Source organism: Chiloscyllium punctatum, chromosome 36, assembly GCF_047496795.1.
Source record: "Chiloscyllium punctatum isolate Juve2018m chromosome 36, sChiPun1.3, whole genome shotgun sequence".
NCBI classification, from domain to species: Eukaryota; Metazoa; Chordata; class Chondrichthyes; order Orectolobiformes; family Hemiscylliidae; genus Chiloscyllium; species Chiloscyllium punctatum.
The window spans coordinates 41,903,198-41,916,265 of NC_092774.1; positions in this window are offsets into that span (position 1 = coordinate 41,903,198).

Sequence of the window (13,068 nt, forward strand, 5' to 3'; positions counted from 1 at the left end):
GTGTCAGGGATTTACTTTTAACACTACAGCAGGTTACACCACTTATCACACTGACTTTACAGATTAAAGGGCAATGTGCCACTCTTTGGAAGTTTCGGTTTGAGATCTTGGAGAGTGGGGGGGTGGGTTCAGCCTTCGCTTTATAACAGTATTGAAGACATTCTCTTGAATGCAATGGAGTCAATATTAATCCCAGCCTCATGGTGTGGTTGTGGGTGAATCACCTTAATTTGGCTCCTGACTCAGAAACCGCACAGAGAATCAACTGCTGAAACAATGATTTGCACTTTATTGCACGTAACAACCACAAATAAAACCTCTCAAGTTCATTCAGCTTCACCTCCCCAAACCTGGCTATCACCCAGTTGATGGTTGAATTTAACTGGGTTTCCACCGACAGTGCCCAACTCTGGAAGTGTCCAGGGGTTTGATGCAGTATTATTCTTCTAAGTACTGCTGCTGCTGTATCATTCTGGAGTTGAATTTTGGTGGTAGTTCCTCAATTTCAAATCTGTGGTGTGACTTTTTTTTAAGACTCTAACATCACCTCACATTGCTGGAGACCTCAGGTCTGTAGTTTACCTTCTTATCCTTGAGGGTTAGCTGTCTGTTTGAAACAGCCTGCCCTGCATTTAACCCCTCTATGTCAGGGCTTTCCTTCTACAGGCAGAATTAATTATCATTTTGTCACACCAGTATTAAATAACATTATCTTACCTGTCCCAAGAAACAATTTATTGTGTTGCCTCCTCCTTCCCAGGGATGGTTAACAAGCCATTTATACTATTGAATCTGCTCTGCCATTCAATCATGGCTGATATGTTTCTTAACCCCATTCTCCCTGTAATCTTAGAGCCCCTTGACACTCAAGAATGAGTGAATGGTGGAGCAGACTCAATGGCCTAATTTCACTTCCTGTGGTGTCACACTTTCGTTTCTTGCTCCAGAAAGTGTTATTGTTGACTCGTGAAGTTGGGGAAGTTCTGGAGTTTACAGGTGCATACCACGCTCCTCTCTGCCTCCTCCTCAGCCTTCAAGAAAAGGGAAGACCTTTTAGAACAGAGATAAGAAGGGCTTCAGACAGAGAGTGGTGTATCTATGGAATTCACTGCCCCAGAAGGCTCTGGAGGCTAGATAATTGAATATATTTAAGATGGGATAACAAGGTTCTTGAGTATCAAGAGGATCAAAGGTTATGGGGAGATTGGGGTTGAGAAACTTATCAGCCATGGTTGAGCAGGCTCAATGGGCTGAATGGCATAATTTCTGCTCCTATAGTCTTATGATATGCTGATGTGTGGAGGGGTGAGGATGGGGGAAAAGAGATAAAGAGCGGAACACAATTAAGGTGAAGCTGGATACAGATACATAGGAAATACACGAATTGTACGATAAATTTCAGACCACTTTAAAGCACTAGCATACAGAGGGATCTGACCATATAGATCTCCAAAAGTGGCAACACAGGCGGGTAACGTGATCAAGAAGGCACACAGCACGTTTGCCTTGAATGTAAGAGTTGGCGAGTTATGTTAGAGCTATTTATTCCGGTCACATTCAGAATATTGCGTGCAGTTCTGGTTGCCACACTACTGGAAGGATATGGATACTGGCTATGGAGAAGGTTCACTAGGGCATTGCATGGTCTGGAGGTCTCAATATGAGAAGAGATGGGATAAACCTGGAGTATTTTCACTGTAAAGATGGAGGCGGAGGGATGACCTCAACAAAATGATGAGACACACAGATTGGCTGGACGGGGGCGGCATGGTGGCTCAATCATTAGCAGTGATGCCTCACAGCACCAGGGAAACTGGTTCGATTTCAGTCTCAGGTGACTGTCTGTGTGGTGTTTGCACATTCTCCCTGTATCGATATGGCTTTCCTCCGGTTTCCTCTCACAATCCAAATGTGCAGGTTAGGATGCAGTGGCTATGCTAAATTACCCACTGCCCAGAGATTAGCAGGTTAAGTTGGATTGTCTATGCTTAAATTGCGCCACAGTGTTCAGGAATGTGAAAGTTAGGTACGTTATTCAGGGGTAATTGTCGACTATTAGGGATAGGGAAATGGGTCTGTGTGGATTATTCTTTGGATGTTTGGTGTTGGGCCAGATAGTCGGTAAGATACTCAGAGGCTTCCCCCCAGGGTGGAAAAGTCAACTACAAGAGGGCACAGGTTCAAGGTGAGAGGGGGACAGTCTGGGGGAGAATTGAAAGGGAAGATTTTTCACACAGTTGGATGGTGGATGCCTGGAATGCACTGCCAGTGGATGGAGTGGAAAGAGGCACTTTAGCAACACTTAAGGTGTATCTGGATAGACACATGAATGGGAGGTGAATACAGGGACTGAAACCAGGCATCAGCAATAAATAGAAGGTCTAAGTTAGGATTAAGAATTGGCACAGGCTTGGGCGGGGGTGGGGTAGGGGGTAAAGTGAACTTTCAAAAAGCAGGGGATACCTGTTTGCTGATGAAGGGATGGGTGGACGCTCAGGTGGAGCATAAACACTGACAGAGGCCAATTGGATCGACTGTGCTGGAGACTCAATGGGACAGAGACAAATGTATCTATTTCAGATCTACCTGCACTTCAGCCGCTTCTGTGGACTGTTTCCGTAGGGAAGGTGCAATCCCAGGCTCAGAGAGCGTCAGCCCCCACTAGAAGTAAAGTGGGTGAGAGCGCGGCCAGTCAGCATAAAGGAACCCCTTACTCCTCCCACTTCACCCACTAAACCGGGTTCAAGATGTGACTCTCAGCAATGGTAACAGCAGAATCCAACCTGAATCCCTGTGCCATCTCACTTGTGAAGTTGCTGGTGTCTCCCCAAGTTGCATGACTGGGTGAAGCCCTTCCCACACACTGGACAGGTGAACGGCCGCTCCTTGGTGTGGATGCGCTGGTGTTTGTGCAGGGTGGAGGAATTGCACAAGTCGTTGCTCCACACGGGACAGGTGAATGGCTTCTCCCCAGTGTGGATCCGCTGGTGCGGCAGCAGGTGGTGTGACTGGTGAAGCCCTGCCCACACATGGGGCAGATGAACGGGTTATTGCTGGTATGGACACACTGGTGGGCCAGGAGGGAGTGTAACTGAGTGAAGCCTTTCCTGCACTGAGTGCAGGTGAACAGCCGCTGCCTTGTGTGCAAACGCCGATGAATCTCCAGCGCAGATGGCGAAGGGAAACCATTCCCACACTCTCCACATTTCCACGGTTTCTCCATGGTGCAGGTGCCCTCATCTGTCTCAGACCTTAACAATCAGTTGAAAAGTCGCTCACGCTCACAGCCTGTGTGTGGTGTTACTGGTGAACCCTCTGATAATTGGAACACTCTCATTCAGACTGTAAAGCATGTTACAGTCACTACTCTGGTGTATGGGTATGTGAGACTCTGAGTTTCCTGTCACACTGACGTTTAAAACCTAACAAAGCAGACAGACCTTCTCCCCTTTGTTTTCAAGGCCATGAATATCCACGTCCTTGTGAATCAAGTGACTGTCAGACTTTGATGTGAGGTTTGGTCTGAGATTTCTGCCGCCAAATTCTTCTCTCGTAATATTCCTGTGAAGTGATTGCAAAGGTCATCACAGTCAGTCCATGATAGAAAATCTGAACGTAACTCTAGTTACTGTGGAACATTCTTTCCTCTCAATCCCAAAGATCTTTGTGTAGATCTATATGTAACTGTAAACCAACACGGCTATGGGACAGACTGCATACCTCCACGAAGAGTTCATATGGACTCAAGTTGCTAAATGGACCTCTGTAGTGCAGTATTGACACTCTTACTGAAGATCTACAATATGCTGCAGTACGATATTACAAGCCCAGAAACAACTGCAAATCAGACAAGGTCTTTTCAGAAGTTGGACCATGAACTTCTGAAGCTGCTGCTGCTCTTCCTCTCTCTCTGGATGAAGATTGATCTTCACCCAGACTGCAACTTCCTTCCTCTGTCCAAATATTTGTGAACACAGCCCTTTTTTTGAATATGGCATGTTTCCTGATCATCACAATTAAAGGCGGTCTTCCCCCTGATATGGAAAGGGACGGTCAGTCAGGGGAGGGCAGGGTCCCATCTTGTGTTGTTGTGTGGAATCTGTGACAGCTGCAACAATTCATCCCAACTCCTGTACTCAGTGCTCTGACTGATGAAAGCAAGCATTTGGTATTTTATACTGAATGCCATGACTGATGAAGGCCAGTGTGCCAAAAAAATTGTACCTGTGACTCCATTTTCAGAGAACTGTGAACCTGTACTCCAAGATCCCTCTGTTCCACTACACTCCTTAAGGTCCTGCCATTCACCATGAAATTCTTACCTTGATTTGCCTATACAAAATGTAAGACCTCACACTTATCTATATTAAACTCCATTTGCCATTAACCTTAAACCTATGCCCTCTAATTTGGGACTCCCCCATCCCAAGAGAAAAGACCTTGCCTATTTACCCTACCCATGCCCCTCATGATTTTATAAATGTCTATAATGTCACTCCTCAGCCTCCAAAGCTCCAGGGAAAATAGCCCCAGTCTATTCAGCCTCTTCCTGTAGCTCAACCCTCCAACCCTGGCAGCATCCTTGCCAATGTTTTCTGAACTCTTTCAAGTTTCACAACACCCTTCCTGTAGCAGAAAGCACAGAATTGCATGCAGTATTGCAACAATGATGAAACCAATGTCCTCTCTGAAGAGGATTTTAAAACAATATTTATAACTACAAGCAAATCAAGATAGTTGGGCATGACTTTCCCATAGCAGTTTGTTTTGGCTGTCCTTCATTAACCTATGCTTTATAATATATATGAAAATATTTTGAGGGATGGGATTGTTGCTAGCACGTCCAACATTTGCTCACCATCCCTCGTGGCCTTTGGACCGAGCAATTGGCTGCATGCTAGAAGGCAGTTGAGAGTTAACCACATTGTAGTAGGTCTGGAGTCACATGATGTGAGCGTGTGCACACGTGTGTAGGGTTGTGAATGGTGGATTTCTCTCCCTAAAAGAACACTTTGACGACAACCAGTAATGACTGGACAAAAGCAACAGTTATGGCTGCATCTTTGAGGAGAAGGCAGTGTTACTGTTTTGAGTCCGGTGGCTCTTCAAAGTTAGGCTGGATTCAAAACATTAACTGTTTTCTATCCACAGATGCTGCCAGACCTGCTGTGTTTCCCCAGCAATTGTGCCTTTTGTTGCTGATCTCCAACATCTGCAATTCATTGTCTTAGCCAATAATGGTTTCCTAGTTGCCAGGACTGAGACAAACTCTCACTTCCAGATCTTTTTATTCATTGAAAATAAAGTCCACTAGCATCCATGATGGGATTTTAATTTTTGTTCTCAGAAGACAGATCTCTGGGCTACTTAACCGGTATCACTAGATCACAATCTTCCCTTCACTGACAGTGACAATCTTCTCCTGAATATTTTTCTTTCTTCATTCATGGAACGTGACACTTTGTCTCCCAAAAAAACCAAGTGCCAATTCAGAGGGCTGTTAAGAGTCAACCACATGACTTTGGATCCAGAGTGACACATTCACCAAACTGGGAAAGGACTGAAGATTTCCTTCCTTAAAAAAATGTTATTAGTGAACAAGATTGGTGATCTTATCAATTTTCTTAAGTACCAAAGCAGCGATAAGCTTTATATTCCAGATACATAAATTGATTTCAAATTGCATCGGGGCCATAGCAGCATCAATTTGAAACTCCAGATGTTAAATCCAGTAACAATACCCAAATGCCACCAACTCCCTACAATCTCGAGGCTTCCCAACACTGACTGGTCTCTAATTGCCAGTTGTATCCTTTTCCTCATTACTAATTACTATTCAATTCAGCCCATTGAGTTGACTCTGCCATTTATTCAGATCACGATTATTCTGGTAAATATTTACTCCACTTTCCTGCCATTGTCCCATAATCCTCAATTCACTTACTGATTAGTGTGAAATTAAATTTGACCATAAAATAATGCAAAATCAAGATGTGAGATAACAAATGGGGGAAGGGCAGAAGGTAAGAAATGCAGCATCATAGAAGGTGCTCCTCCAGGGAGTGTATTTTACCAACTACAACTGCTCAATATAAACAAACACTCTGACATGATCCTCCGGTTTTAATGTAAACCATAGCCCCATACAGTAGGTACCATTTAAATAAGTTAATAGATACAAGCCTTGAGCAAATCCAGCCTCCAGCCGGACCCCCCGCTTCTTGGAGCTCGGACCTTCCTCCAGCTCCGGGGGGTTGTTGAGCTCCTGGGCTCCGGCCGCCGCCGAAGAAGCCGCGGGCGCCGGCTCTCTCTCCTCCACCGCCGACATTTTTAATTTGTTTTCTCGTTCACCCGGTAACCGTCACCTCCCCCTTCCCGGGCCCCGGAAATTATACAAAAATAAACAATAAACCCCACCGGGCACTGTCTCCTTTTCTTCACAACTTTTGTTTGAAAAGTTCCGTCTTTAATTTGAAATGTATTTTAAAGGTATTTTCTGAGGTAAACGATGCCTGTCTGCCCCCCTCCCTCCGTCAGAAACCGCCCGCTGAGTCGATGAGAAAACCGCAGCCTCGCGCCGCCATCTTTGTTTTTTTCTTCTTTCCGTCTCCTCCTTCAGTGACGCGCGTCATCCGCGCCCCCTCCAATCAGAGCGCACCTTACTCCACCTGACCAATGGCGGCCGGCTTTGCAGTCAAAAAGGAAACCACATCCCGGAATGTCGCTCTCCGATTCGTCCGCACCGACCGCAGCCTTTGGGATTGGTGGAGAGGTTCGCAGGCCCTTCACTGTCCCCGCCCCTTTACTACAATGGGCTCGAGGGGTTCAGGAGGAAGGTGTTCTCACTCATTCATTCAACAGGAGATGGGCTCAATTTACTGTAATGGGCTGTGGGGGTACAGTGGTCATGTCTCATGTTGAGGAGGAAGTTGTTTCCTCTCATTCAACAGAAGAGGACCTATTTACTACAGAGGGTTTTTTTGTGATGCAGCTGTAGTGTCCCATAGAGCCCTGAGGCTCAGGTTTAAATCCCACTGCTCCAGTATGTGCAATAACATACTCCATGTTTTTCAGTCATAAGTCTCACAACTATAGTCCAACACGTCTATTTCAAATCGCACGCGTTTGGAGCGTAGCCTCTTCATCAGGTGAAGACATGGAAAACAAAACGGGCAGGAAAGAGAATTCAGACAACTGATCAGCCATGGATGGTGATGAAAGACAGAGCATCTCAACAGTCAATTACCTATTCCCATTCCTATTTCTGATCTTCTTCATACATGACAAGTTGTATATTTTCCAAACATTAATTTTATTTCCATGGTTTAAAATGAATATTTAAGAATGGTCAGTTTATTCTTTCTCACTTGGGCACATTATGACCCACAACTATTTAGATACCACTGTTAATATCATAGCCCCTCTCATGAGATATCAGAGGAACAATTCATAAACAAAATTTGACACTGAGTCACTCGAGTAGACACTTGAACAGAGAAAGCACCCGACAGATATTGGGAATCTAAAGGTTATTGAAGTGAAATGTTAAGAGCAGGTGAACACCCCCAATAAGGGAACTCACCTGACTGACCTAATTATAATCACCACAGTATCCAGTGCTACTCTTCACCGAACACTGATTACTTTCCTTTTCAGTTTAATGATCCAAATATCTTTTGAATGCCATAATTGAATCTGACTCCAACACACTCTCTCACAGGCCATTCCAAAGGTCGAAGATTTTCAATCATTAATGAAATATGTTCTGGATCTCTCCCAAAACACCAATTCATATGGATCTTGCTTCAAATCATTTGCAGTAAGTTCTTCACATGGACAAATTTGCAGCTTAGAGCATTTGTTTAAATTTTATATCATATTGAGGTGGCACAGTGCTTGGCATTGCTACCTCACAGCACTAGGGACCCAGGTTCAATTTCAGCCTCAGGTGAGTGTCTGTGTGGAGTTTGCATGTTCTCCCTGACTGCATGGGTTTCCTTCCACAGTCCAAAGATGTGCAGGTTAGGTGGATTGACCATGCAAAATTGCTCTGTGATGTGTAGGTTATGTGGATTAGTCATACTAAATGCAGGAGAACAGGATGATCCTGGGTGGGATGGTCTATGGTGTGTCAGTGCAGGCTCAAATGGGACAAATGGCCTCTTTCTGCACTGTAGGGATTTTATGATCTCTGTCTGATTTCTTGCACATGCTACTTTCGGAAAGGGATATTTTACTGTCATGTGCAGTACTGCAGTCTGTATATTTTCATACATACCTCTAAATTAGGTTTGAATGAAATCCCCCCATTTCACTATTTTAGCAACCATTCCCCCCACCCCACCCCACCCCTTCCATTCCTTATTCATTTTTCCATTACCTGTGTTATGATCCCCTCCTCTTTATATATATTATTGTAGACAGGCTAAATCTAGTGACCATGTCTCTAAAATATGAGATGAAATATGATTGCATACTTTGAGTCCATTACTACAGCTTGTTAAGGTCTCTTGCCAAAGAGAACTCTCAATCCTGCATCCTTCGGTAGGATTATATGAGGATATCTGGTCAGCATGGATGAGTTGGATTAAATGGTTTGTTTCCGTCCTGTGCATCTCTATGACTATGACTATCGAATAAGGGCCAGGAGCAGGCAGGTGGGACTAGTTTAGTTGGGGATCATGTACTGAACGGTCTGTTTCCAGGCTGTATGACTACACAGCTTCAAATGAATGGGGATCAATCCCAAAGAGATATTAAAGGTCTCAAGCACCGCCTTAGGCACATGTGTGGACACCTTCCAGATAACTGAGAGCAGTGGGGCACTGTGAAGTTCAGCACATCAGTTAGCCAGCAAGTTCTCTTTGGGAGACTTGTCTCGAGAAAGGAAGCGGTTTCCTGTCCCATCAACTGGACTGTGGATCAGTTTGGAGTAGGTCCTATATCTCTGACAACGTCGGTGGACAGAGTCGAGAGTGTGGTGCTGAAAAAGCACAGCAGGTCAGGCAGCATCCAAGGAGCAGGAGAATTGACGTTTCGGGCATAAACCCTTCATCAGCAATGAGGCTTGTGGGCCGGGAGCGCTGAGAGATAAATGGAACGGGGGGGGGTGGTGTTGGGGAGAAGGTAGCTGAGAATGTGATAAGCAGATGAAGATGATTGGTCGGAGAGGAGGGTGGGGCGGATAGATGGGAAAGGTGATGGACAGGTCAGGAGGGCGAGTGGAGGCTTGGGGCTGTGATAAGGTGGTGGGGGGGGGAAAAGGAGGAGGAGGAGGAGGAGGATACACGAGGAAACTTTTGAATTCCACATTGATCCCATGTGGTTGCAGGGTCCCAAGGTGGAATAAGAGGTGTTCTTCCTCCAGGCATCAGGTGGTAAGGGTTTGGGATGGAGACAGCCCAGGACCTCAATGATCTTGATGGAATGGGAGGGGGAGTTGAAGTGTTCAGCTTAGCGGAAACTTCCGATCACACGTGAATCTTTGCTGTCAGTTTAATTTGGGAACACTGTCAGGGAGATGGTGTGCCCATTGTTTGTGGGCAGCACGGTAGCACAGTGGTTAGCACTGCTGCCTCACAGCGCCAGAGACCCAGGTTCAATTCCCTGTTCAATTCCAGGTTCAACTGACTGTATGGAGTTTGCACGTTCTCCTCGTGTCTGCGTGGGTTTCCTCCGGGTGCTCCGGTTTCCTCCCACAGTCCAAAGATGTGCAGGTCAGGTGAATTGGCCATGCTAAATTGCCCGTAGTGTTAGGTAAGGGGTAGATGTAGGGGTATGGGTGGGTTGCGCTTCGGCGGGGCGGTGTGGACTTGTTGGGCCGAAGGGCCAGTTTCCACACTGTAAGTAATCTAATCTAAAGGGCAGTGGGGTTTGTGGGTGTCCCAGAGTGGTTCTCGGAAACAATCCACAAGTTGGCGTCCTGTCTCTCCGACGTAGAGAAGACCACATTGGATGGAATGGATACAGTGGATGACACTGGTGGAGTTACAAGTAAATTTCTGTCAGATGTGGAAGGATCCTTTGGACCCTTGGATGGAGGTGAGAGGAGTGGTATGGACACATGTTTTACACTTCCTGTGGTGGCGGGGAAGGGGCCGGGACTGGGGTGTGGGCTGGTTGTGGGCGCATGGACCTGACAAGGGAGTTGCAGAGGAAATGGCCTCTCTGGAATGCTGGTAGGGGTGGGGAGAGAAAAATATACCTGGTGGTGGGGTCCGTTTGTAGGGAGCGGAGGCTGATGTGATGTATCCGGAGGTTGGTGGGGTGGAAGGTGAGGACGGTTTGGGGGTGGGTTCTGTCCTTGTTCCGTTGGGAGGGGTGGGGTTCAAGGGCGGTGTTGCAGGATGTGGAGGAGATGTGCTGGAGGGCATTGTCGACCAAGTGGGAAGAGAAATTGCGAACTTGGAAGGAGGAGGCCCTCTGGGATTTTCTACGGTGGAATTGGTCATCCTGGGAACAGATGTGGCGGAGGAATTGGGAATAAGGGATTGTGTTTTTACAGGAGGTGGGGTGAGGGGGGCGTAATCTAGCTAGCAGCGGGAGTCGGTGGGCTTGTAGTAGATGTCCACGGTTAGTCGGTAGCCAGAGACGGAGAGGTCCTGGAAAGGGAGATGGTCCAGGTGAATTTGAGGTCGGGGTGAAAGGTGTTGATAAAGATGACGAACTGTTCAAACTCCTTGTGAGAGCGTGAAGTGGCACCAATATGGTCATCGATGTACTGGAGGAACAGGTGTAGCTGAGGAAAATGGACTGTTCCACGTACCCGACAAAGAGGCAGGCATAGCTGGGTCCCATGCGGGTGCCCATGGCTACCCCTTTAGTTTGGTACATTGGTTTGGATGCCATCTGAGGTTTGTGCGGATCACTTCAGTGGGAACGTGCAGTCCCGGGCTCAGTGAGCAGCACTGCAAGCAAAGCTCACAGAATCCCGACAGGGAAACTGGCCCTTCAACCCAACAAGACCACACCGACCCTCTGAACAGTAACCCACCCAGACCCATTCCCCTACCCCATTAGTCTACATTACCCCCTACATTACTGCACCTACATATCCCTGAACACTCTGGGACAATTTAGCTTGGCTAATTCACTTGCTCATGTTTGGATTGTGGGAGCACCCAGAGGAAACCCTTGCAGACATGGGGGGAGAATGTGCAAACTCCACAAAGACAGTCACCCTGAGGGTGGAATCGAACCCCGGTCCCTGGCGATGTGACACAGTGGCACTAATCACTGAGCTACTGTGCCACCAGTGAGTCAACCTGGGGTTGGGGGAAGATGGGAGGGGTGTGGGGGTGCTGTCTAGCAGAAAACAAAGAGAGCTCGCTGACGCTCCCACTGCACCCACTGTCAGAACGGGCAGGAGGTTCAGTCCTGGGGGTGACCCTCATCAGCGTCGCCGGCGGAATCTGCTGGTGCCCCCTCTGGTGTCTCTGCAAGTTACTGGACGACGTGAACCTCCGCCTGCACTTGGGGCAGGGGAACGGCCTCTCCCCGGTGTGGACCCGCTGGTGCCTCAGCAGGTTGGAGGCCTGGGTAAAGCCCTTCCCGCACTCAGGACAGCTGAACGGCCTCTCTCCAGTGTGGACCCGCTGGTGGTCCAGGAAGTCAGAGGAGCGTTTAAAGCCCTTCCCACACTCGGGCAGGGGAACGGCCTCTCCCCGGTGTGGACATGCTGGTGCCTCAGCAGGGCAGAGGAATTGCTGAAGGCCTTCCCACACTCGGAACAGCTGAAGGGCCTCTCCCCAGTGTGGACCCACTGGTGGGCCAGCAGGTTGGAGGATTTGCTGAAGGTCTTCCCGCACTCAAGGCAGGGGAAGGATCTCACCCCAGTGTGGACCTGCTGGGGGGCCATGAGGGTAGAGGCCTGGGCAAAGCTCTTCTCACACTCGGGGCAGGAGAATGGACTCTCCCCAGTATGGATCCACTGTTGGACCAGCAGGTTGGAGGAACTGGTAAAGCCCTTCCCGCACTCTGGGCAGGGGAATGGTTTCGGAATGGCAGCTGGTGACGAGCGGTGTCCCGCAGGGTTCAGTGTTGGGGCCACAGCTGTTCGTATTATATATTAATGATCTGGATGAAGGGACTGGGGAACTCTAGCGAAGTTTGCAGATGATACGAAGTTCGGTCGACAGGCAGGGAGTACTGAGGAAGTGGGGAGGCTACAGAAGGATCTAGACAGTTTGGGAGAGTGGTCCAGGAAATGGCTGATGGAATTCAACGTGAACAAATGCGAGGTCTTGCACTTTGGCAAAAAGAATAAAAGCATAGACTACTTTCTAAACGGTGAGAAAATCCGTAAAGCCAAAGTACAAAGGGATCTGGGAATGCTAGTCGAGGATTCTCTAAAGGTCAACATGCAGGTTGAGTCCATGATTAAGAAAGCGAATGCAATGTTGTCACTTATCTCAAGAGGGTTGGAATATAAAACCACCGTTGTGCTGCTGAGACTTTATAAAGCTCTGGTTAGGCCCTATTTGGAGTACTGTGTCCAGTTTTGGTCCCCACACCTCAGGAAGGACATACTGGCACTGGAACGTGTCCAGCGGAGATTCACACGGATGATCCCTGGAATGGTTGGTCTAACATATGAGGAACGGCTGAGGATCCTGGGATTGTATTCATTGGAGTTTAGAAGATTAAGGGGAGACTTAATAGAGACGTACAAGATAATACATGGCTTGGAAAGGGTGGACGCTAGGAAACTGTTTCCATTAGGTGAGGAGTCTAGGACCCGTGGACACAGCCTTAGAATTAGAGGGGGTAAATTCAGAACAGAAATGCGGAGACATTTCTTCAGCCAGAGAGTGGTGGGCCTGTGGAATTCATTGCCGCAGAGTGCAGTGGAGGCCGAGACGCTAAATGTCTTCAAGGCAGAGATTGATAGATTCTTGTTGTCTCGAGGAATTAAGGGCGACGGGGAAAATGCGGATAAATGGAGTTGAAATGCCCAGCCATGATTGAATGGCGGAGTGGACTCGATGGGCCGAATGGCCTCACTTCCACTCCTATGTCTTATGGACTCTCCCCGGTGTGACTGCGCCGATGAGTCTCCAGGGCAGACTG